This window comes from Bombina bombina, chromosome 4, assembly GCF_027579735.1.
Source record: "Bombina bombina isolate aBomBom1 chromosome 4, aBomBom1.pri, whole genome shotgun sequence".
NCBI classification, from domain to species: Eukaryota; Metazoa; Chordata; class Amphibia; order Anura; family Bombinatoridae; genus Bombina; species Bombina bombina.
The window spans coordinates 665,055,906-665,083,109 of record NC_069502.1 but is presented as its reverse complement, the minus strand read 5'-3'; positions in this window follow the sequence as shown (position 1 = coordinate 665,083,109).

The following is a 27,204-nucleotide window of genomic DNA, read 5'->3' as shown; positions in this document are numbered from 1 at the left end:
ATTTCCCCATAGAAATCAATGGGGAGAGCTGGCTGAGAAAAAGTCTAACACCTTCAATAAAGCAGCGTAAAACTCAGTAACGCAGCCCCATTGATTCCTATGGGGAAACACATTTTATGTTTACACCTAACACCCTAACATGAACCCCGAGTCTAAACACCCCTAATCTTACACTTATTAACGCCTAATCTGCCCCCCCCTCCGACATCGCCGATACCTGCATTATACTTATTAACCCCTAATCTGCTGCTCCCGACATCGCCGTGACCTACATTATACTTATGAACCACTAATCTGCTGCCCCCAACATCGCCGACACTTACATTATATTTATTAACCCCTAATCTGCTGCCCCCAACGTCGCCGCCACTATAATAAAATGTATTAACCCCTAAATTTAAGTCTAACCCTAACACCCCCATAACTTAAATATAATTTAAGTATATCTAAATAAAATTAATATCATTAACTAAATTATTCCTATTTAAAACTAAATACTTACATACAAAATAAACCCTAAGCTAGCTACAATATAACTAATAGTTACATTGTATCTAGCTTAGTGTTTTTTTATTTTACAGGCAAATTTGTATTTATTTTAACTAGGTAGAATAGTTACTAAATAGTTATTAACTATTTAATAACTACCTAGCTAAAATAAATACAAAGTGACCTGTAAAATAAAACCTAACCTATGTTACAATAACATATAACACTACAATTAAATAAATTACATATATTAAATACAATTAAATTAATTAAATTAAATTAACTAAATCACAAAAAATAACATACACACTAAATTACAGAAAATAAAAAAAAATTACAGATCTTTAAACTAATTATGCCTAATCTAATAGCCCTATCAAAATAGAAAAAGCCCACCCAAAATAAAAAATACCCCTAGCCTAAACTAAACTACCAATAGCCCTTAAAAGGGCCTTTTGCAAGGCATTGCCCCAAAGAAATCAGCACTTTTTCCTGTAATTTTTTTTACAAACAACCCCTCCAACAGTAAAACCCACCACCCACACAACCAACCCCCCAAATAAAAGCCTAACTAAAAAAACCTAAGCTCCCCATTGCCCTGAAAAGGGCATTTTGATGGGCATTGCCCTTAAAAGGGCATTTAGCTCTATTGCTGCCCAAAGCCCTAACCTAAAAAATAAACCCACCCAATATACCATTAAAAAATCCAAACACTAACCCTCGAAGATTCACTTACCGGGAGAAGTCTTCATCCAAGCGGCAAGAGGTCCTCAACGAAGCCGGCAGAAGTGGTCCTCCAGATGGGCAGAAGTGGTCCTCCAGAAGGGCAGAAGTCTTCATCCAGACGGCATCTTCTATCTACATCCTTCCGATCTCCATCTTAAAGACATCCGGCGCGGAGCATCCTCTTCAAATGACGTCTTCTTCGGAATGAATATAAGATGGCGTCCCTTAGATTCCGATTGGCTGATAGAATTCTATCAGCCAATTGGAATTAAGGTAGAAAAAATCCTATTGGCTGATGCAATCAGCCAATAGGATTGAACTTCAATCCTATTGGCTGATCCAATCAGCTAATAGTATTGAGCTCACATTCTATTGGCTGATTGAATGCCAGCTCAATCCTATTGGCTGATTGCATCAGCCAATAGGATTTTTTCTACCTTAATTCCAATTGGCTGATAGAATTCTATCAGCCAATTGGAATCTAAGGGACGCCATCTTGGATGACGTCACTTAAAGAGATATTCATTCCGAAGAAGACGTCGTTTGAAGAGGATGCTACGCACCGGATGTCTTGAAGATGGAGCCGCTCTGCGTTGGAAGGATAAAGATAGAAGATGCTGTCTGGATGAAGACTTCTGCCCTTCTGGAGGACCACTTCTGCCCATCTGGAGGACCACTTTTGCCAGCTTCCTTGAGGACCTCCTGCCGCTTGGATGAAGACTTCTCCCGGTAAGTGAATCTTTGGGGGTTAGTGTTGGGATTTTTTAAGGGTGTATTGGGTGGGTTTATTTTTAAGGTTAGGGCTTTGGGCAGCAATAGAGCTAAATGCCCTTTTAAGGGCAATGCCCATCAAAATGCCCTTTTCAGGGCAATGGGGAGCTTAGGTTTTTTTAGTTAGGCTATTATTTGGGGGGTTGGTTGTGTGGATGGTGATTTTTACTGTTGGGGGGGTTGTTTGTATTTTTTTTTTACAGGTAAAAAGGCCCTTTTAAGGGCTATTGGTAGTTTAGTTTAGGCTAGGTTTTTTTTTATTTTGGGTGGGCTTTTTTTATTTTGATTATTATTTTGATAGGGCTATTAGATTAGGTGTAATTAGTTTAAAGATCTGTCATTTGTTTTTTATTTTCTGTAATTTAGTGTTTTTTTTTGTGATTTAGCTAATTTAATTTAATTTATTTAATTGTATTTAATTTAGGTAAGTTATTTAATTGTAGTGTAGTGTTAGGTGTTATTGTAACATAGGTTAGGTTTTATTTTACAGGTAAATTTGTATTTATTTTAGCTAGGTAGTTATTAACTAGTTAATAACTATTCAGCAACTATTCTACTTAGTTAAAATAAATACAACTTGCCTGTTAAATAAAAATAACTATTAGTTATATTGTAGCTAGCTTAGGGTTTATTTTATAGGTAAGTATTTAGTTTTAAATAGGATTCATTTAGCTAATGATAGTAATTTTATTTAGATTTATTTAAATTATATTTAAGTTAGGGGGTGTTAGGGTTAGACTTAGGTTTAAAGGGTTAATAAATTTAGAATAGTGGTGGCGACGTTGGGGACGGCAGATTAAGGGTTAATAAATGTAGGTAGGTGGCGGCGATGTTGGGGGCAGCAGATTAGGGGTTAATAAATATAATGTAGGTTGTGGCGATGTCCAGAGCGGAAGATTAGAGGTTAATAAGTATAATGTAGGTGGCGCCGATGTTAGGGGCGGCAGATTAGGGCTTAATAATATTTAACTAGTGTTTGCGAGGCGGGAGTGCGGCGGTTTAGGGGTTAATATGTTTATGATAGTGGCAGCGATGGCCGGAGCGGCAGATTAGGGGTTAAAATTTTATTATAGTGTTTACGATGCGGGAGGGCCTCGGTTTAGGGGTTAATAGGTAGTTTATGGGTGTTAGTGTACTTTTTAGCACTTTAGTTATGAGTTTTATGCTACGGCGTGGTAGTGTAAAACTCATAACTACTGACTTTAAAATGCGTTAGGAATCTTGATGGTAGAGGCTGTACCGCTCACTTTTTGGCCTCCCAGGACAGACTCGTAATACCGGCTCAATAGAAAAAAGGGTTTATGAACTTTACGTAAATCGGTTTGCGGTTAGGCCAAACAAGTGTGCGGTACACCTATACCTGCAAGACTCGTAATAGCAGCGGGCGTAAAAAAGCAGCGTTAGGACCTGTTAACGCTGCTTTTTTACCTTACCGCAAAACCCGTAATCTAGCTGTATGTTTGTTGTGTATCTATTGGGACCCGCTTTAATTGCTGTAAGCTGATTGCCTGTTTTTTGTTTCGTAATATAGGCTAAATATTTGGCTGCTCTGCCCCTAAATCCCCCATATAGTGCTTTGAGACGTAGTTCTTCTTGGATTATGTTATGTTTAAGGAAAAGATCACACAGTGTTTTTGCATTTATGTATTTGTCCCAATTGATTTTAATAGGCTTAGTCAGGTACTTATTATAGGTGTTCTTAACGCAATTTGATAGTTGTATGTTCTGCTGTTTATATATTTTTTTGAGTCCACATAGCTATGCTTTAAGATCTCCACGCATGACCGCCTTCCCGGTTTCCCAGAAGATTTCTACTTTATCTGTATATGCATGGTTGGAATTTGTAAATTCCTGCCATTTATTTTTTAACCAGTTCTGAAATTTGGGGTTGTGTACAAGATATTTTGGAAAGAAAAAATTATTGGACTGAGCTTGTTGAAGAGCTTTTACTTGCACTTCCAAGGAAATGGCATATATAACTTTAATGTCTGTTTTTATTTCTAAGCCAGACAACCTATCTAATATCAAAAACATATCTATTCTGGACATAGTTTGATGTCCTTTTGACAAACATGTAAATGCATTTAGGTCTGGGTTTTGGATTTGCCATATGTCCCGAAGGCCAGTCTTGCTACAGAATCTATGTAAAGTGTGTATTTTCCTATCTCTTGTACCAGCTGTTCTCATTCTATTCATATTTGCCATTAATGTTAGGTTCATATCTCTCCACACTATTAAATTCTTCTCAGTATAATCCATGAGATTTAGTGCCAAATTATCCCAAAAATTATTATCAGTTTTATTGGGACCATAGACATTGCAGAAGGTAAAGTTAATTTGATCTATTTCTATATTAATAATTTGGTACCTACCTTATGGGTCTATTATTTGGTCTAAAATTTGATATGTCAAATGTTTACTGATTAAAATAGCTGTTCCTCTCTTTCTTTCCTTACCTGGGGAGGCAATAACCTCTCCAATCCATTTTTACCTTAATTTAGCTGTTTCTTGGTCGTTCCAGTGAGTTTCTTGTATTATTATGGAATGCTAATGATGTTAAATATTACCATATTAGGAGAGGCAGAGATGGGGGGCACAGGCAAGGAAAGGGTTAAGAAGAAGAGAAAAACAAACAAACAAAAAAAACTACACATACCAGAATAAGGCCTAGTTAGAATACATTTTATATAAACATCACAAACACGTCTGAATATCAAATTCATATATTCTATAGCGCACATAAATAAAGCAGAAGACACATAGTCTAACACAAAAAAAAAGAAAGGAAAATAAGGACTTGCATAGACCAGCAAAAAATAAACCTAGCTGGGATACATTCTTCAAAAGCAATACGCAGATGTGTCTGTATATCAAACCCATATAATCTATGATGTGCCAAAATATATAAAAACAAAACAACGCACAGATAGAAAAAAATCAAAAACAGTGTGAACCATTTTTGCACATCAGATTCATATATTCTATAATGCACATAAATAAAGCAGAAGACACATAGAGGCCTATATATCAAGCTCCGAAAGGAGCTTGACGGCCTGTGTTTCTGGCGAGTCTTCAGACTCGCAAGAAACATCAGTTATGAAGCAGCGGTCACAAAGACCACTGTATGGCTCCAGATGACTCCCCGCCTTTCCTTCACCCCTCCTATTGGGGTCTGTATGATCTGTTGTTGCAGGTCTTTCCAAGTCCTCTAGTTTATTAGAGAATTGGCTGATTTCAGCTCCTACCCTTAGGGTTATGGGAGAACAAAATGGCTTCTGCTGTGGAGTAGCTCTAGGGCTGGGAATTTACCAGGTATCCACTATAGTGTGTAGAACAGTTGGTGGCTTCTCCCCTTTCTCTCTTATCAGAGCTAGTTATTCCCCTGGATCCTTGAATCCAGGGATAGGCGCAGAGAATAGGTTTATGGATTATTTAATGCCATCAGTCTGGTGTAAAGTTAAATTAGTTTAGCATGCAGTAGTTGGGGTCTGTATAGCTCATCTGCAGTTACTGCATGCTTGCTATTGCATATAAATAAGGCATGTTCCATATATGTCTGCTGTATTTTTATTTTTTTAAATAGTTCTTTAGCAGCTGGATTACAATATTGCAAGAAGCATGAGTGAGTCCAATAAAGCAGTTGCAATTTGTTAAGGCATATTAGGCAGGACAAAGTGAGTCAAAGTATTAAGCATTTATTAAAGAGTCACAGTCTGTGTGCTTATTGTGCTTACTGGTAGCAGAGGGTTAGAGCTATAGTAAAAGAAAAACAGTACCGTTTTCTGTGTAACCACTTGTTCGTTCTGCTGCTTTGGCTGCTGGTAGTTGGACCCAATCACATCTCGGTGATGTCACACGCCAACTGAGTGTCTGTATCAAAAAATAGGGATTGAGTATCCTATTAATACTGACCTAATTTTGTTATGGTCTTCAATAGAGGGTACTGAAGATGTTAACAGGAGTAGATCCTGCGTGTACCAGCTCTTGGTAAGTTATTAGAGCTGCTTCAGCCACGAAGCTATCGCTGTTGTAGGACTTCCGTGGTGCTTCCTCCTACTTCTGGGTCCAGGCCGTTCTGCATGCCCGGCCAAGGTAAATGCGCCAATCTAAAGGCACTCATGGAGGACTTCCGGTGCAGGGCAGAGCGTACAGGTGAAGCGTAGGTGGTGTACAGCTCAGCGCGCTGCAACGAACATCCACCTTTAGATGTTTTAGATGAAAATGTTTAACCAGAATACTAGGTTTTCAGACATCAAAAAAGCCAGAGAGTAAAAACAGCATTTATGTATACACACTTTGAGGAGCGTAAACAAAACAAAAAATCCATAGCACACTAGAAATATATCAAGCAAAATGTACGTCTATTAACATATAGTGCTGTATAAAAGTACAAGCTACGTGGAGATCACACGATCATAGAAAACATAACCTCCTGGTGTAGATTTGGGGCTCATAGATGTATATGTTGATTGTATCATGTATGGGCTCTCACATATATTACAATTTCTTTTGCATAACACTAACCCTCTTCAAGCCAGTTAGAGGAATCTATTTATAATTACAAAGATTGAGGTATCTATTTATATTTACAAACTAAGGAGAGCGGACTCCCTGTATCCATTCTAGGGCATCAACAGTCTAATGCCACATATATATATATATATAGGGCCATAATTAAATCCCAGGGGCAACTAAATTTATATTTTCCACTAAAGATAGTAAACACACAAAAGTAGTGACCCTGACTCCGGCCGTAGCAAGCCCTAATATTGGGGCTGTCAAAGTATATGTACAGAAATAGGAGTTAGAGTTTTAAAAACCTATAAAGTTGAGAATATTAGGCACAGTGATATTATATGTAACACAAGTCTCTAGTTGACATCTGCCTAAATTTATGGTAATACCAGACTATTTATAAGAAGACTTGGAAGACCCCCAATTACAGGGGTTTAATATGGGGAGCACCCCTTCTTATCTCTGCCAAAAGTTAATAATATCAAACTTATTTATACCACTATATGTATATATTGTAAATGCATTATTATTCTGAGCAGGAATAATTGCAAATATAACATGTAATCAGAGTATTATATGTATTAATTTGCAATCTATGGATATTTTTAAGGCATAGGAAAGCAAAAATTTAAGTTGCACTAGTGGGAGCTAGCTGCTAATTGGTGCCTGCACACATTTGTCTCTTGCGATTGGCTAAATAGATGTGTTCAGCTAGCTGCCAGTAGTGCAATGCTGCTCCTTCAGCAAAGTATAACAAGAGAATGGAGCAAATAATAGAAGTAAATTGGAAAGTTGTTTAAAATTGTATGTTCTATCCAAACCATGAAATAATATTTTGGGGTTTCCTGTCCCTTTAAGAGCTGGGCCAGGTTTCTCTCTGCAACTGTCTAACCCCTCCTGATTGCAATCTATTTTTAAAAAAACACCCCTTCACAGCTGTTGTAAAATGGGCTGGCATATAAGATGACATTTCTTAATGAAAAAGAAATTCAAGAGAAGGAAGAAATACACTGAAAATAGAATGCCAGTAAAGAACTGATTTTAATTTCTGCTGTATCTGAATCCTGACAGTTTAAAATTAGGTGGGCTATCCCTTTAAGCTATTAGCTTAAGATTATATTGAATCAAACATCAATTAGAATTTTAAAATCCTTGTCTAATATATTACACTGTGTCCTAATGTCAACATCAATGTTTATCTTTAATACCAATTTCACATATACATACTTTCAAAGTATAATACACAACATAACAAATGTCACTTACAAGTTCTGATAAGTGATCAATGACACAAGTGTCGAGCAATTTGATTTGTTAGTGACAGTTTATAATGTGTATTTGAATCAGATTGGCTGATGTCATAAATCATGTGATTATGCGTATTAAAATCAAAAGTGGTTGAATAATTCACTAGTGTGTGGGTTATTTAGGGGTTTGCATCATAATTGGTGCAAAAAGTGTTGCGCCAAATATGCCACAATGTGGAGAGTGGGACTTGTATTACATGGCTTAAACATGGTGCACATAGATTTTTCCAACAAATAAAAAGGAAGTTAGCTATATTATGTTGTGTATTTATTTAATTTGTATCTCTATATCTATTAGTGCAACAAGTTTGGTACAAAACATTGCACCAAATCTGTAGAAATAATATTGTCCCCTTGATTTTTAATGAGAGACAAAGTTGTAGCATAATCCATCAATAGTATTTTTCATTTGTATCCCTATATCTACTAGTGACTAGTGCACCAAATGTGATATTGTTTGATTTAGAAAGGGTATACAATTTTAATAATGTTTCTAAACTATTTATTATGTAATATACTTCATTCTCTTGCAGCATCGAACATAAGCTTTCTGTGTTTTCAGACTCCCATTGAGTTCTATGGCATCCGCGACCTGAAGGGTGGCAGATTGAAAACCAGGTACGCTGAGTCGGAAAAGACACGAGCGTAACTGTAGAAATATTGATAATTTTGTGAGAGCTTCAAATAGTGTCAAATAGGAGGGTGAACGAACACGATTCTGCTCGAATTCCACAAGTTTTCAACTCGCATGGATGTGCGTCAGATTGAGATCGCAGGATCGAATGTTACATCACAAATTTCAACATTTGCCAATCTTGACGCTTTGATAACTACGGTGAATCAATCTCACAATGAGGAATTCCAGCGTATTTTCAATTGACACTTTGATAAATAGGCCCCTAAGACTAAAAAACTGGAAGCAAAGGAAGAGGCCAAAGAGGGCAACTGGACCTCTTAAACTAGATCTACATACCAAACTCTGCGAGACCTAGGCAGAGAAGTTACAAACACTGACACTCCCTTGATATGATTTAGACAAACACCCTGGGAAGAACCAGAGGTGGAAAAACTAAAAATATAAATATAAGCTAGTCGAAATGACCACAGAACTACCAGAGCATCCACAAACACTGCTTGAGGATCCATAGAGCTCACACAGTACCAGGAAAGCAGAAATTGAACAGAGAAACCATCAGATCTATCTCTGGGAGACCCCAAAGAACCAATATCTGATTAAGGACATTCAGATGAAGAGACCACTCTCCTGGATGCAAGGACTAACGACTGTTTCCCAGTTTTTCAATCTAGGAATATGAACCATAGAAATTAACAACAATTTACTTCTGCCCAGGAAAGAATTCACAATACTTTCCTCATGACTAGGGAACTGAGAGTTCTCCTTGATGATTGACATATGCTATTGCTGAAACATAGTCTATCTGAACTTGGAGATAAGACTCCCTTTCCAACAGAGGCCAACTCTGAAGGCATCTGAAATTTGCATGCTCTAAAACATAAATAGAAAACCTTACTCCTGAGATAACAAAAAACCTCTTGCACTCTCTGACACCCCCATCCTGAAAAACTTGCATCTGTAGACAATATAGATCAAATAGGACAAACGAAAGAAGCCCCTGCATAATAAGCTAATGATTCAGCCACCAAGACAGAGACTAGCTTGTTCTGAAATCTAGATGAATCCTTGAGATAGCAGAGTAAGATCCCTGCATCACTGCCGAAGCATACAAAGCTGAAGAGGCCTCAAGAGGAAATAAAAAAAGGAATAGAATCCAAAGCTGCAAACAAGAGACCTAACACCTCCATGCAAACAGTAACTGAGGGAAAAGAGACAGAAAGTTTAGGCAGGAAGACTCTAGCTTCATTCTCCTTAGATCTGTCAAGGAAAGACATATAGAGGCCCATTTATCAAGCTCCGAATGGAGCTTGAGGGCCTGTGTTTCTGGCAAGTCTTCAGACTCGCCAGAAACAGCAGTTATGAAGCAGCGGTCTAAAGATTGCTGCTCCATAACCCTGTCCACCTGCTCTGAGCCAAAACATACGCCATCAAGGGAATGCACGCAAGCCCAAAAGCCAACGTACATGGGTAAAGAAAAATTTGCATGCTAAACCATCCAGGGTGCGTTAAAAAGTACAAGAAAAGCAGTGAAAACATGATGCTTAATTATAATACTTGAATTACAAATAGAATGAAAAAAAGTGAAGAAAGAACAAAGAATAATCCTAAGGTAAAAGCTTAATGGATGTATTTTGTGCTGCGGCTACTTAGCATTTGATCTGGATTATCCAGATTTCGTTGTGTAGCGACAGTTTTTTTTAAATTTATCTTTATAACATTATCTCCCACTGGTCATAGGGTAATCTAGGTTTCATGCAACTAGGATTATTATTTTAACTTTGTAACAATAAAGTAGTTCAATTAGTAGTCCTCCTCATTTTCTTTTTCTCTTAAGTTTTTTCTTTGTTATTTCTTTGCTTTTTTCATTCTATTTGTAATTCAAGTTAAGTATTATAGCAGGAGGGCAGCACCAAATAGAGCTAACTTATTTTTAGGTTCTCTATTTGTATTCTTCACTATATATATATATATATACAGATACTCGTCGACTTACGACCGCGTTACGTTCTGACCTTCCGGTCGTAAGACGATTTGGACGTAAGTCGGACAAAATACAGATGGCATGTAAATAATATGGTCTATTGTGTGATGTGTTGGGCTGACATTTCATGATTAATAATAACAATAACACCAGAGTTGTTTTAAATTAAATTCCTTTACTAATACAGTATCATCACAGTATGAATAATAAAATAACCTTTACTGTACTGTACCTGTACTGTGCAAATAATAACATAATATTTACTGTGCAAATACTATTACTGTACAGTACTGTACCTATACTGTACTGTAATAAAATAACATTTTTTTTTGTACTCTACCTGTAGTACTATGCAAATAATAACATAACATTTTAACATTTAACATAACATTTTAACATTTACTGTACCTGTACAGTAGTTTGCAGGAACTTTAACACTTATTTTACTTTAAATTTTTTAGAAAAGTAACTGAACTTAAATTTTTCTTTTACTGTACTTTTACAGTTATGTCATCAGAGTTACAGTATTATCATCTTGGTGAGTTGAGGCTGGAGGGGTTTCAGATGCAGTGTTCTTTTCAAAAAACATGCTGAGCTTTGTTTGACGCGTTTGTTTCTTTTTCTCCTCATAGATTTCACGATAGCCACGCACAGCTTCCTGAATTTGACGGTCAACCTTGTTAAATCTTTCAACATTCTGGTCCATGTTTTCAAAACAGGAGACAGCTTTATTTAGCAATGTAAAGCCTTCAGCCAACCCCTTTGCAGTGAATTTCTTCTCTGGCTCTTCTTCTTCTTTGTCTTCTTCCTCTCTCCTATTTTCCTCTGCAACTCTCTCTGCTTCCAGTTCTATTAGATCTTCATTTGAAAGTTCTTTTGACTCATAATCTAACAGCTCTTCTACATCTTCCACTTCACATTCCAATTCAAGATTGTTTGCAAGTCTTACAATGTTTTCTCGAATTTCATCAAGCTCTTCCTCTGTTTCAAATCTCTCAAATCTGGTCACATATCGTTTTAGGCACTTCTTCCAAATTCCATTCATGCACTTTTCTGTTACATCCTCCCACGCTGCTGCAATATTTTTTATGCACTGAAGAATGTTATAACTTTTCCAAAAATCACGCAATGTTATGTCATCATCAGCATCTGTAGCAGCTATGGCTTGGGCGAATGTAGATCTGAGGTAGTATGCTTTAAACGTGGCAATTGCCCCTTGGTCCATAGGTTGAATGAGTGGTGTTGTGTTAGGTGGCATATAAACCACTTTTACATCAGGATTAAGGTCACCCAGGTGTGGTGGATGTCCAGGTGCGTTGTCTAAAATCATTAAAATTTTGAACGGGATTACTTTCCCTAAGCAATATTCACGAACTTGGGGAATGAAACAGTTAACAAACCAGTCTGTGAACAATGCCTGAGTCATCCACGATTTAGCATTTGACCGGTAATACACAGGCAGCGTGTGCTTATTAATGTTTTTAAATGCACGTGGGTTTTCTGAGCGATAGATAAGAAATGGCTTAAGCTTAAAACCAACAACGTTTCCTCCAAGTAACAAGCTTACACGATCTTTGAATGCTTTAAATCCTGGCATGGTTTTGGATTCTTGGTGAATGTATGTGCGCTCAGGCATCCGTTTCCAGAACAGACCCGTTTCATCAACGTTGAATATTTGTTCAGGTAAATACCCTCCCTCTTGGATTAATTCATCCAAAGTATCAATGAATTTTGCAGCGGCTTCTGAATCTGCACTTGCTGCTTCTCCTGAAACCCGCACATTATGCAGACTGAATCTTCTTCTAAAACGTTTAAACCATCCAGTGCTTGCCTGGAAATTCTCTTTGTAATCCTCACCAGCTTTCTCCTTTAAAGTCTCAAACAAACTTTTAGCCTTCATCTGAATTGTTAGAAGGCTTATGGGTGTACGTTTTTGTATTTGATCTTCTATCCACAACATTAATAATTTCTCCATTTCATGAATGGGCCCTTGACGTTGTTTTGTTATTATTGTTGATTTCATTGGTGCGGAACCTTTTACAGCTTCACGTATGCGTTCCTTGTCCTTAATGATTGTGGAAACTGTGGAATGCGACAGTTTCATATCACGGGCAATCGCATTCACTTTTTTACCTTCATCATACTGCTTTATTACTTTCATTTTTAACTCCAAATCAAGAGCTTTCCTCTTCTTTGTAGCCTCTTTGCCACTACACGGTACCGGCCTTTTGGACTGCGACATGGTCAGACCCATACAAAGGCTGCTGCTTACAGTCACTTCTCATCACACACAAGCACCGCCTTTGCGCACACAAGCAGTCTTGCTGATGGTCGTAAGTACCGCCTTTGCGACCGATGGTCGTAAGTACCGCCTTTGCGCACACAAGCACTGCCTTGCCCCTTTACGCACATACGCAAATAAGCATCACCCTCAGTGCGACCGATGGACGTAAGTACCGCCTTTGCGCACACAAGCACTTCCTTGCCCCTTTACGCACATACGCAAATAAGCATCACCCTCAGCGCGACCGATGGACGTAAGTACCGCCTTTGTGACCGATGGTCGTAAGTACCGCCTTTGCGACCGGTACCGCCTTTGCGCACGTATCGCCTCTTCAGTGCGACCGATAGTCGTAAGTACGGATGGCCGTAAGTCGACGAGTATCTGTATATATATATATATATATATATATATATATATATATATATATATACATGCATACACTCATATATACATATATATACTCATATATTTAAGCATATATATGCTTAAAGGGACACTGAACCCAAATTTTTTATTTTGTGATTCAGATAGCTTTATTTAAAAAGCAAGAATGTAAGTTTAGATGCTGGCCCATTTTTGGTGAACAACCTGGGTTGTTCTTGCTGATTGGTGGATAAATTCACCCACCAATAAACAAGCGCTCTCCAGAGTGCTGAACCAAAAACAGTCTGGCTCCATAGCTTAGATGCCTTCTTTTTCAAATAAAGATAGCAAAAGACCGAAGAGAAATTGATAATAGCAGTAAATTAGAAAGTTGCTTAAAAATGCATGCTCTATCTGAATCACAAAAGAAAAAAATTGGGTTCAGTGGTCCTTTAACCCTTTGGCTGCTAAGCTAGTTTTGAGCTTTTTGTTGCAGTTCACGTTTAAATGTGTAAATAAACTATACAAACTATATATTGGTTTTTTTTCAGCAGAGCTATCAGATTCCAAATATACCATTATTATATGTGTATGTCTCAACAGGTTTTAAAAATAAAGCATAAAATATGAAAAAAACATAATTTATGTAAGAACCTGATAAATTCATTTCTTTCATATTAGCAAGAGTCCATGAGCTAGTGACGTATGGGATATACAATCCTACCAGGAGGGGCAAAGTTTCCCAAACCTCAAAATGCCTATAAATACACCCCCACCACACCCACAATTCAGTTTAACGAATAGCCAAGTAGAGGGGCGATAAAGAAAGGAGTAAAAAGCATCAAAAAAGGAATTTGGAAATAATTGTGCTTTATACAAAAAATCATAACCACCATAAAAAGGGTGGGTCTCATGGACTCTTGCCAATATGAAAGAAATGAATTTATCAGGTAAGTTCTTACATAAATTATGTTTTCTTTCATGTAATTGAAAAGAGTCCATGAGCTAGTGACGTATGGGATAGTAATACCCAAGATGTGGAACTCCACAGAAGAGTCACTAGAGAGGGAGGGATAAAAATAATAACAGCCATTTTCTGCAGAAAAAAATAATCCAAAACCCAAAATATAAGTTTATCCTCATAAATGAAAAGAAAAACCTAAACATAAGCAGAGGAATCAAACTGAAACAGCTGCCTGAAATTTTTTTCTACCAAAAACTGCTTCCGAAGAAGCAAATACATCAAAACGGTAGAATTTAGTAAATGTATGCAAAGAAGACCAAGTTGCTGCTTTGCAAATCTGATCAACTGAAGCTTCATTCTTAAAAGCCCACGAAGTGGAGACTGATCTAGTAGAATGAGCTGTAATTCTCTGAGGCGGGGCCTGACCCGACTCCAAATAAGCCTGATGAATCAAAAACTTTAACCAAGATGCCAAGGAAATGGCAGAAACCTTCTGACCTTTCCTAGAACTAGAAAAAGATAACAAATAGACTAGAAGTCTTCCTGAAATCTTTAGTAGCTTCAACATAATATTTCAAAGCTCTTACAACATCCAAAGAATGTAAGGCTCTCTCCAAAGAATTCTTAGGATTAGGACACAAAGAAGGAACAACAATTTCTCTTTTAATGTTAGAATTCACAACCTTAGGTAGAAATTTAAATGAAGTCCGCAAAACTGCCTTATCCTGATGGAAAATCAGAAAAGAAGATTCACAAGAAAGAACAGATAATTCGGAAACTCTTCTAGCAGAAGAGATGGCCAAAAGGAACAACACTTTCCAAGAAAGTAGTTTAATGTCCAAAGAATGCATAGGCTCAATTGGAGGAGCTTGTAAAGCCTTCAAAACCAAATTAAGACTCCAAGGAGGAGAAATTGATTTAATGACAGGCTTGATATGGACGAATGCCTGTACAAAACATTGAATATCAGGAAGCTTAGCGATCTTTCTGTGAAATAAAACAGAAAGAGCAGATATTTGTTCCTTCAAGGAACTTACAGACTAAACTTTATCCAAACCATCCTGAAGAAACTGTAAAATTCTAGGAATATTTATGAGAAGAACACCATGAAATATAAGTCTTCCAAACTCTATAATAAATCTTCCTAGAAACAGATTTACGAGCCTGTACCATAGTATTAATCACTGGGTCAGAGAAACCTCTATGACTAAGCACTAGGCATTCAATTTCCATACCTTCAAATTTAATGATTTGAGATCCTGATGGAAAAATGGACCTAGAGACAGAAGGTCTGGTCTTAAAGGAAGTGGCCAAGGTTGGCAACTGGACATCCAAACAAGATTTGCATACCAAAACCTGTGAGGCCATGCTGGAGCTACCAGCAACACAAACAATTGTTCCATGATGATCTTGGTGATCACTCTTGGAAGAAGAACTAGAGGCGGGAAAATATATGCAGGTTGGTAACACCAAGGAACTGCTAACGCATCCACCGCCTCCACCTGAGGATCCCTGGACCTGGAAAGTTTCTTGTATAGATAGGAAGTTATCAGATCTATTTCTGGAAGACCCCAGATCTGAACAATCTGAGAAAACACATCTGGATGGAGTGACCACTCCCCCGGATGTAAAGTCTGACGGCTCAGATAATCCGCTTCCCAATTGTCTACACCTCTGATATGAACCGCAGAAATTAGACAGGAGCTGGATTCCGCCCAAGCAAGTATTCGAGATACTTCTTTCATAGCTTGGGGACTGTGAGTCCCACCCTGATGATTGACATATGCCACAGTTGTGATATTGTCTGTCTGAAAACAAATGAACGGTTCTCTCTTCAACAGAAGCCAAACCTGAAGCCCTGAAAATAGCACGGAGTTCTAAAATATTAATTGGTAACCTCGCCTCTTGAGATTTCCAAACCCCTTGTGCTGTCAGAGATCCCCAGACAGCTCCCCAACCTGAAAGACTTGCATCTGTTGTGATCACAGTCCAGGTTGGACAAACAAAAGAGGTCCCTTGAACTACACAATGGTGATCTAACCACCAAGTCAGAGAGATTCGAACATTGGGATTTAAGGATATTAATTGGGATATCTTTGTATAATCCCTGCACCATTGATTAAGCATACAAAGCTGGAGAGGTCTCATATGAAAACGACCAAAGAGGATTGCGTCCGATGCTGCAGTCATGAGACCTAAAACTTCCATGCACATAGCTACTGAAGGGAATAATTGAGGCTGAAGGTTCTGACAAGTTAAAACCAATTTTAATCGTCTCTTGTCTCTTAGAGACAGAGTCATGGACACAATCTATCTGAAAACCTGAAAAAGGTGACCCTTGTCTGAGGAATCAAGGAACTGTTTGGTAAATTGATCCTCCAACCATGTCTTTGAAGAAACAACACTAGTTAATTTGTGTGAGATTCTGCAGAATGTAAAGCCTGAGCTAGTACCAAGATATCGTCCAAATAAGGAAACACCACAATACACCGTTCTCTGATTACAGAGAGTAGGGCACTGAGAACCTTTGAAAAGATTCTTCGAGATGTTGCTAGGCCAAATGGAAGAGCGACAAATTTGTAGTGTTTGTCTAGAAAAGAGAATCTCAAAAACTGATAGTGGTCTGGATGAATCTGAATATGAATATATGCATCCTGTAAGTCTATCGTGGACATATAATGACCTTGCTGAACAAAAGGCAGAATAGTCCTTATAGTCACCATTTTGAAAGTTGGCACTCTTACAAAACGATTCAACATTTTCAGATCCAGAACTGGCCTGAATGAAGTTTCTTTCTTTGGGACAATGAATAGATTTGAATAAAACCCCAGACCCTGTTCCTGAAACGGAACTGGTATGATTACCCCTGAAAGCACCAGGTCTGAAACACACTTCAGAAAAGCCTGAGCCTTTATTGGATTTGCTGGGATGCGTGAGAGAAAAAGTCTTCTCACAGGCTCTAAATCCCATTCGGTACCCTTGAGAGACAATACTCTGAATCCATTGATTTTGGACAGAATCTGCCAAATGTCTTGGAAGAATCTTAATCTGCCCCATACCAGCTGAGCTGGAATGAGGGCCACACCTTTATGCAGACTTGGGGGCTGGCTTTGGTTTCTTAAACGGTTTGGATTTACTCCAACTTGAAGAAGGTTTCCAATTGGAACCAGATTCTGTGGGGGAAGGATTCGATTTCTGTTCCTTATTTTGTCGAATGGAACGAAAATGGTTAGAAGCTTTAGATTTACCCTTAGGTCTTTTATCCTGAGGCAAAAAAACTCCCTTCCCCCAGTGACAGTTGAAATAATCGAATCCAACTGAGAACCAAATAAATTATTACCTTGGAAAGAAATAGATAGTAATCTAGACTTAGATACCATGTCAGCATCCCAATATTTGAGCCACAAAGCTCTTCTAGCTAAAAAAGCTAAAGAAATAGAGGTATATTTAAGAAATGTCTTGCGGACCTGATCCGACAGTGCGGATCAGGTCCGCAAGACATCGCTGAATGCGGAGAGCAATTCGCTCTCCGCATTTAACATTGCACCAGCAGCTCACAAGAGCTGCTAGTGCAACGCCGCCCCCTGCAGACTCGCGGCCAATGGGCCGCCAGCAGGGGGTGTCAATCAACCCGATCGTACTCAGTCTGGTTGAATTGTTGCGATTACTGTCCGCCTGCTCTGAGCAGGCGGACAGGGTTATGGAGAAGCGGTCTTTTGTGACCGCTGCTTAATAACTGCTGTTTCTGGCGAGTTTGAAGACTCGCCAGAAACACAGGCCGTCAAGCTCCTTATGGAGCTTGATAGATTGGCCCCATAGATTTAACATCAATTTTGATGATATCAAAAATGGCATCACAGATAAAATGATAAGCATGTTGAAGCAAGCGAACAATGCTAGACAAATCAGGATCCATTTCCTGTTGCGCTAAACTTTCCAACCAAAAAGTTAATGCAGCTGCAACATCAGCCATAGAAATGGCAGGCCTGAGAAGATAGCCAGAATATAAATAAGCTTTCCTTAGATAAGATTCAAGTTTCCTATCTAAATCTAAAGGGTCCTTAAAGGAAGTACTATCTTCCATAGGAATAGTAGTACGTTTGGAAAGAGTAGAAATAGCCCCATCAACTTTGGGGATCTTTTCCCAAAACTCCAAACTAACTGCTGGCAAAGGATACAAGTTTTTAAACCTTGAAGAAGGGATAAAAGAAGTACCAGGCCTATTCCATTCCTTAGAAATCATATCAGAAATAGCATCAGGAACTGGAAAAACCTCTGGAGTAACCACAGGAGGTTTATAAACAGAATTTAAACTTTTACTAGTTTTAGTATCAAGAGGACTAGTTCCCTCAATATCTAATGTAATCAACACCTCTTTTAACAAGGAACAAATATACTACATTTTAAATAAATAAATAGATTTGTCAGTGTCAATATCTGAGGAAGGATCTTCTGAATCAGATAGATCCTCATCAGAGGAGGATATTTCAGTATGTTGTTGGTCATTTGAAATTTCATCAACTTTATGAGAAGTTTTAAAAGACCTTTTACGTTTCTTAGAAGGCAAGATAGCAGACAAAGCCTTCTGAATCGCATCAGCAATAAAATCTTTTATATTCACAGGGATATCATGTACATTAGATGTTGAAGGAACAACAGGCATTGTAGTATTACTGATGGATACATTATCTGCATGTAAAAGCTTATCATGACAACTATTACATACCCCAGCTGGAGATATAATCTCCACAAATTTACAACAGATACACTTAGCTTTGGTAGAGCTGTTATCAGGCTGCAGGGTTCCAACAGTGGTTTCTGAGACAGGATCAGATTGAGACATCTTGCAAATGTAAGAGAAAAAACAACATATAAAGCAAAATTATCAATTTCCTTATATGGCAGTTTCAGGAGTGGGAAAAATTCAAATAGCATAGCCCTCTGACATAGAAAAAGGCAAGAAGCATATAGGAATGGGGTTTAAAATAATGAAATTATTTGGCGCCAAGTATGACGCACAACGCAAAAAATTTTTTTTTTGGCGCTAACAACAGCCGGAAATGACACACCTGCATCACTGCAGATGCAACCTTGTGCAAGGAAACTCGGAATCGGAATCAACTAAGATGCCGGAAATGACGAATTTGTGTCACCAGACGTACCTTCGCGCCCAAAAAATTCTCACGCCAAAAATGACGCAATAAACATCGGCATTTTCACAAGCCTGAATTTTGCCAGCGAAAATTTAATGAAAAAGCAGTCAATTTGAAAAAAGACTATACCCCAGGTAAGAAAAATATTTTCATAAATATATTTTTTCCCAAATATGAAACTGATAGTCTGCAAAAGGAAATATACATAAACCTGACTCATGGCAAATATAAGTACAATACATATATTTAGAACTTTATATTAATACATAAAGTGCCAAACCATAGCTGAGAGTGTCTTAAGTAATGAAAACATACTTACTGAAGGACACCCATCCACATATAGCAGATAGCCAAACCAGTACTGAAACGGTTATCAGTAGAGGTAATGGAATATGAGAGTATATCGTCGATCTGAAAAGGGAGGTAGGAGATGAATATCTAGGAGATGAATATCTACGACCGATAACAGAGAACCTATGAAAACGATTTCCCGCGAGGAAAACCATAGAATTCAATAGGTAATACTCCCTTCACATCCGTCTGACATTCACTGTACTCTGAGAGGAATCTGGCTTAAAAATGCTGATAAGCGCATATCAACGTAGAAATCAAGCACAAACTTACTTCACCACCTCCATAGGAGGCAAAGTTGGTAAAACTGAATTGTGGGTGTGGTGAGGGACGTATTTATAGGCATTTTGAGGTTTGGGAAACTTTGCCCCTCCTGGTTGGATTGTATATCCCATACGTCACTAGCTCATGGACTCTTGCCAATTACATGAAAGAAAGTGTATTTTTTTTTGTATTATTTTTTTTTTATTGAGGTATCAAAGGTGATGACAACAAGGTTATAGTTCAGTTATGAGCAAAAACAATAGTCAACTTATAAACAGTATAGGCGGTACAGTCTGACATTTGGAGTCACATAAATTACATTGCTTATGAGGTTGGATAGCATCAAAATTAAGAGATTATAATGGAAACCTCTAGTATGTTTTGCTACAGAGACATTCATAGCAATTCTCAGACATATTTACAAGTATACGTCAGGGTAGACAGCCTATATAGTCAGCGATTAACCTTTTAGCATTAAATGGTACCTCTTTTTCTTTTTAGAGGGGAAGGGGAAGGGAGAAGCAGTGGGCCAGAGCCACTCGTATTTGGGAGAGGAAGGGATAGATAGATTAATACAATGTCAAATTGGGCTAGTGATTAAACTATGACATGGAGGGGAGTACTAAATAGCTTCAATTAGAGGGAATAATATAGACCAATTTGGATATTAATACGTAATTGTGGAGGGGTGGGCGATAGAAAATGGGATGCCAGCAGTAATAATTAGGGAAGGAGGTGGGGTAACCATAGATACATTGGGTAGGCAAGATGACCAATATATCAGTACATGTGACCTTGAAGAAATCTGGGTGCAGACATAGTAAAGGTTCAGATAGAGACATATTAAACATGAGGGGAAAAGAGATAAACATTAAATGATGAACATATAATGAGTGTATCAGCCCTATAGTGAAGCTGTTTCCCATGTCTCACGTTAAGCACCTACAGCATCAGTCTAACAAATATGTTAGGAAGGAGAGAAAAATCTAAACATAGGTATCAAGTGGCAACAGCCAATATGAGATAGCAAACATTTTAGCCTAATGGTCTCCCTTTACAAATAGCATGGCATCATTTCCCCCTGTAAAACAGCATGTACCTCTGTTACTTATTAGACTAGAGGGTCAGCAATAAAACTTTTACCGCTAAAATAAGATAGCTATTCCCCCCAGTTGAATTTGGGTGGAGATTAAATATTAAATGTCTTAGGCCTAGATTTAGAGTTCGGCGGTAGCCGTGAAAACCAGCGTTAGAGTCTCCTAACGCTGGTTTTAGGCTACCGCCGGTATTTGGAGTCAGTGATTAAAGGGTCTAACGCTCACTTTTCAGCCGCGACTTTTCCATACCGCAGATCCCCTTACGTCAATTGCGTATCCTATCTTTTCAATGGGATCTTTCTAACGCTGGTATTTAGAGTCGTTTCTGAAGTGAGCGTTAGAGCTCTAACGACAAAACTCCAGCCGCCGGAAAATAGCAGGAGTTGAGAGCTTTCTGGGCTAACGCCGGTTCATAAAGCTCTTAACTACTGTACCCTAAAGTACACTAACACCCATAAACTACCTATGTACCCCTAAACTGAGGTCCCCCCACATCGCCGCCACTCGATTAAAAATTTTTAACCCCTAATCTGCCGACCGCCACCTACGTTATACTTATGTACCCCTAATCTGCTGCCCCTAACACCGCCGACCCCTATATTATATTTATTAACCCCTAATCTGCCCCCCTCAACGTCGCCGACACCTGCCTACACTTATTAACCCCTAATCTGCCGAGCGGACCTGAGCGCTACTATAATAAAGTAATTAACCCCTAATCCGCCTCACTAACCCTATCATAAATAGTATTAACCCCTAATCTGCCCTCCCTAACATCGCCGACACCTAACTTCAATTATTAACCCCTAATCTGCCGACCGGAGCTCACCGCTATTCTAATAAATGTATTAACCCCTAAAGCTAAGTCTAACCCTAACACTAACACCCCCCTAACTTAAATATAATTTAAATCTAACAAAATAAATTAACTCTTATTAAATACATTATTCCTATTTAAAGCTAAATACTTACCTGTAAAATAAATCCTAATATAGCTACAATATAAATTATAATTATATTATAGCTATTTTAGGATTAATATTTATTTTACAGGCAACTTTGTAATTATTTTAACCAGGTACAATAGCTATTAAATAGTTAAGAACTATTTAATAGTTACCTAGTTAAAATAATAACAAATTTACCTGTAAAATAAATCCTAACCTAAGTTATAATTAAACCTAACACTACCCTATCAATAAATTAATTAAATAAACTACCTACAATTACCTACAATTAACCTAACACTACACTATCAATAAATAAATTAAATACAAATGCTACAAATAACTACAATTACATAAACTAACTAAAGTACAAAAAATAAAAAAGAACTAAGTTACAAAAAATAAAAAAATATTTACAAACATAAGAAAAATATTACAACAATTTTAAACTAATTACACCTACTCTAAGCCCCCTAATAAAATAACAAAGACACCCAAAATAAAAAAATGCCCTACCCTATTCTAAATTAATACATTTAAAAGCTCTTTTACCTTACCAGCCCTGAACAGGGCCCTTTGCGGGGCATGCCCCAATAAAATCAGCTCTTTTGCCTGTAAAAAAAAACATACAATACCCCCCCCCAACATTACAACCCACCACCCACATACCCCTAATCTAACCCAAACCCCCCTTAAATAAACCTAACACTAAGCCCCTGAAGATCTTCCTACCTTGTCTTCACCATACCAGGTTCACCGATCGGTCCAGAAGAGCTCCTAAGATGTCCTGATCCAAGCCCAAGCGGGGGGCTGAAGAGGTCCATGATCCAGCTGAAGTCTTCATCCAAGCGGGGCAGAAGAGTTCTTCCATCCGATTGAAGTCTTCATCCAAGCAGCATCCATCCGGAGCGAAGCGGCAGCATCCTGAAGACCTCCACCGCGGAACATCCATCCTGGCCGACGACTGAACGACGAATGACGGTTCCTTTAAATGACGTCATCCAAGATGGCGTCCCTCGAATTCCGATTGGCTGATAGGATTCTATCAGCCAATCGGAATTAAGGTAGGAATATTCTGATTGGCTGATGGAATCAGCCAATCAGAATCAAGTTCAATCCTATTGGCTGATCCAATCAGCCAATCAGATTGAGCTCGCATTCTATTGGCTGTTCCGATCAGCCAATAGAATGCGAGCTCAATCTGATTGGCTGATTGGATCAGCCAATCGGATTGAACTTGATTCTGATTGGCTGATTCCATCAGCCAATCAGAATATTCCTACCTTAATTCCGATTGGCTGATAGAATCCTATCAGCCAATCGGAATTCGAGGGACGCCATCTTGGATGACGTCATTTAAAGGAACCGTCATTCGTCATTCAGTCGTCGGCCAGGATGGATGTTCCGCGGTGGAGGTCTTCAGGATGCTGCCGCTTCGCTCCGGATGGATGCCGCTTGGATGAAGACTTCAATCGGATGGAAGAACTCTTCTGCCCCGCTTGGATGAATACTTCAGCTGGATCATGGACCTCTTCAGCCCCCCGCTTGGGCTTGGATCAGGACATCGGAGGATCTCTTCTGGACCGATCGGTGAACCTGGTATGGTGAAGACAAGGTAGGAAGATCTTCAGGGGCTTAGTGTTAGGTTTATTTAAGGGGGGTTTGGGTTAGATTAGGGGTATGTGGGTGGTGGGTTGTAATGTTGGGGGGGGGTATTGTATGTTTTTTTTTACAGGCAAAAGAGCTGATTTTCTTGGGGCATGCCCCGCAAAGGGCCCTGTTCAGGGCTGGTAAGGTAAAAGAGCTTTTAAATGTATTAATTTAGAATAGGGTAGGGCATTTTTTTATTTTGGGGGTCTTTGTTGTTTTATTAGGGGGCTTAGAGTAGGTGTAATTAGTTTAAAATTGTTGTAATATTTTTCTTATGTTTGTAAATATTTTTTTATTTTTTGTAACTTAGTTCTTTTTTTATTTTTTGTACTTTAGTTAGTTTATGTAATTGTAGTTATTTGTAGGAATTGTATTTAATTTATTTATTGATAGTGTAGTGTTAGGTTTTATTGTAGGTAATTGTAGGTATTTTATTTAATTTATTTATTGATAGTGCAGTGTTAGGTTTAATTATAATTTAGGTTAGGATTTATTTTACAGGTAATTTTGTTATTATTTTAACTAGGTAACTATTAAATAGTTCTTAACTATTTAATAGCTATTGTACCTGGTTAAAATAATTACCAAGTTGCCTGTAAAATAAATATTAATCCTAAAATAGCTACAATGTAATTATAATTTATATTGTAGTTATATTAGGATTTTTTTTTACAGGTAAGTATTTAGCTTTAAATAGGAATAAGTTATTTAATAAGAGTTAATTAATTTCGTTAGATTAAAATTATATTTAATTTAGGGGGGTGTTAGCGTTAGGGTTAGACTTAGCTTTAGGGGTTAATACATTTATTAGAATAGCGGTGAGCTCCGGTCGTCAGATTAGGGGTTAATAATTGAAGTTAGGTGTCGGCGATGTTAGGGAGGGCAGATTAGGGGTTAATACTATTTATGATAGGGTTAGTGAGGCGGATTAGGGGTTAATAACTTTATTATAGTAGCGCTCAGGTCCGCTCGGCAGATTAGGGGTTAATAAGTGTAGGCAGGTGTCGGCGACGTTGTGGGGGGCAGGTTAGGGGTTAATAAATATAATATAGGGGTCGGCGGTGTTAGGGGCAGCAGATTAGGGATACATAAGGATAACGTAGGTGGCGGCGCTTTGCGGTCGGAAGATTAGGGGTTAATTATTGTAGGAAGCTGGCGGCGACGTTGTGGGGGGCAGGTTAGGGGTTAATAAATATAATATAGGGGTCGGCGATGTTAGGGCAGCAGATTAGGGGTACATAGGGATAACGTAGGTAGCGGCGGTTTACGTAGCGGAAGATTAGGGATTAATAATATAATGCAGGGGTCGGCGATAGCGAGGGCGGCAGATTAGGGGTTAATAAGTGTAAGGTTAGGGGTGTTTAGACTCGGGGTACATGTTACAGTGTTAGGTGCAGATGTAGGAAGTGTTTCCGCATAGCAAACAATGGGGCTGCGTTAGGAGCTGAACGCTGCTTTTTTGCAGGTGTTAGGTTTTTTTTCAGCTCAAACAGCCCCATTGTTTCCTATGGAAGAATCGTACACGAGCACGTTTTTGAGGCTGGCCGCGTCCGTAAGCAACTCTGGTATCGAGAGTTGCATTTGCGGTAAAAATGCTCTACGCTCCTTTTTTGGAGCCTAACGCAGCATTTTTTTGAACTCTCGATACCAGAGTTAATTTTATGGTGCGGCCAGAAAAAAGCCCGCGGAGCGTTAACAGCCCATCTACCGCCAAACTCCAAATCTAGGCCTTAGTCTTAGTATCGTCCAAGCATAAGCAAAACTGGGGATATAAATAGAGATGCGTATCAAAACAGCAGGAGGCGCCCACGTGGGTAATGAATTGAGCGCAACAGGCTTAGTAATGTTAAATAAGGACTCACATAGGCAGGAAGAGCACAAAAAACAAATATATGCCAACAAAAAGCGGATCTTGTATTAAAGCAGCAATGTCCGCTATTACAATCAGGAACTGCGGCCCTTACAATTAACTCAGTCCTCTTCTGGGTGGCTGGCCCGTGTCGAGCCAGTCACCTATATAAAAGTCAGTTATATCTTTTAATGGCCATGGGATCAACAATTCAGCATAAGACAGGGCTGCAGATGTAGGTGAGTGTGAGCCGTAAGTGACAAAAAGCTCTACAGTACCCTTTCTGGCGGATCCTCGATTAGTAATACCTCTCCACTGCTCAGTCACTAGGACAGACTTCCTCTCTGAGGCCTCAACGCATCCCCGGGGGTCGGCCGCACCCTCCCAGGAGACAGCCGAGGTAGGATCAATGATTGAGCCTGTCTGACAGATAAGGATGGAGGCGGCTCTAGTGTTAAAAGAGATCTGAGGATTACTTGTGGATTGGGTGATCTCCGGTTTCCCCACTATGCTAGCACTCAAAGGGTCACTGGTAGCTGGGATAGGAAGATGAGTGCTGGGACCATCTTGACATGCTGCTTGCTCTCGGGAGGAGAAGGCCACCTGTGGGGCCGCCAGTTCCGCTATTTCCGAAGTAGGCTTAGAATTGCAAGCCCGTTCTGGTAAGAGGTGTTGCCTGCGTGAGTCAGGTTTCCATTGCTGGGTAGCGATGCCTGTCGCCTCCCTCAGTCCAGAGGGCTCATATGCTTCCCCACTGCTGGCTATTCCCAAAGTATGGCGCAAGTCATCAAAATTGCGATGCATCCGTAGTGTCAGCGCTTCAAGCATGATCTGCCACTGTAAATGAAGATCCCACTCCATGTCACAATACAGGGTTCCAGGGAGATGTTAGATATAATTGTCACTAGCGTGAGTCTGCTGTACCCGGCAGCTAACAAACCGGGGGGGGGGGGGATGGTAAAATGTAAATGAGAGATGAGGCCGCAGTCGTCGACCCGAGGAGACTTCAGTTGCTTTTTTCCTGTGTTTCAGTTGGTGTAAACAAGGTAGTAGTTGGTACTAAATAGATCCTTAGGTGTTCCTCTATTAGTTGCACAGTTTAGGAGTGATGGAAGCTGGCTAGAGAGAAGAGTACCGGCAAATTATAAGTTTATAGAAGGAGCTCCTCAGATTTGCGACTTCTCACGGCTGCGGCTAGGACACGCCCCCCAAGAAAGTGTATTTTTGTACTCTACAATCATTAAAAATGAGTTTGTAATTTTATTTTTCTAAACTCTATCATCAAAACCTGTGTTGCTAAATATTTGCAGTAGGTAACCTGTCTAAAATATGCAGAAATTGAGAACATTTCACTGTGTTTTTCTACTGTTTTATTGCCGATGTGTCAATTTGATAGACCTTAACAAAAAGCATCTTTAAATTTAATGTATTGTTGCCAGCAATTAAACAGCTCTAGCTGCCTGGGAAATTAAGATATGACAACAAAACTATATATTTTTAGAAACTACATGCCCAGCTGCATCAAATGAGGTCTTATTTGTATCACATATCTGAAGTGTGCAACAAATAAGCGAATATCACACTTGTAAAAAATAAAAAAAATTAAATTAAACAAAGCGGCATGTTCATTTATATCTTACACACATTTGTAGAAAGTACACCTCTAGCACAAAAGTGGAGTGTGCAAATATTCATGGAATATGGTGCTTTGCTTAGAAAATATTTTTTTCTAAGCACAGTGACATGTTCATTTATGTCTTACGCACTCCAAATTTGTGCTAACAATACATGCAGCCCCTCATTTGATGCGCCAAGGGGTGTACTTTCCAAAACTGTATACCTTGTATACTGGCTGT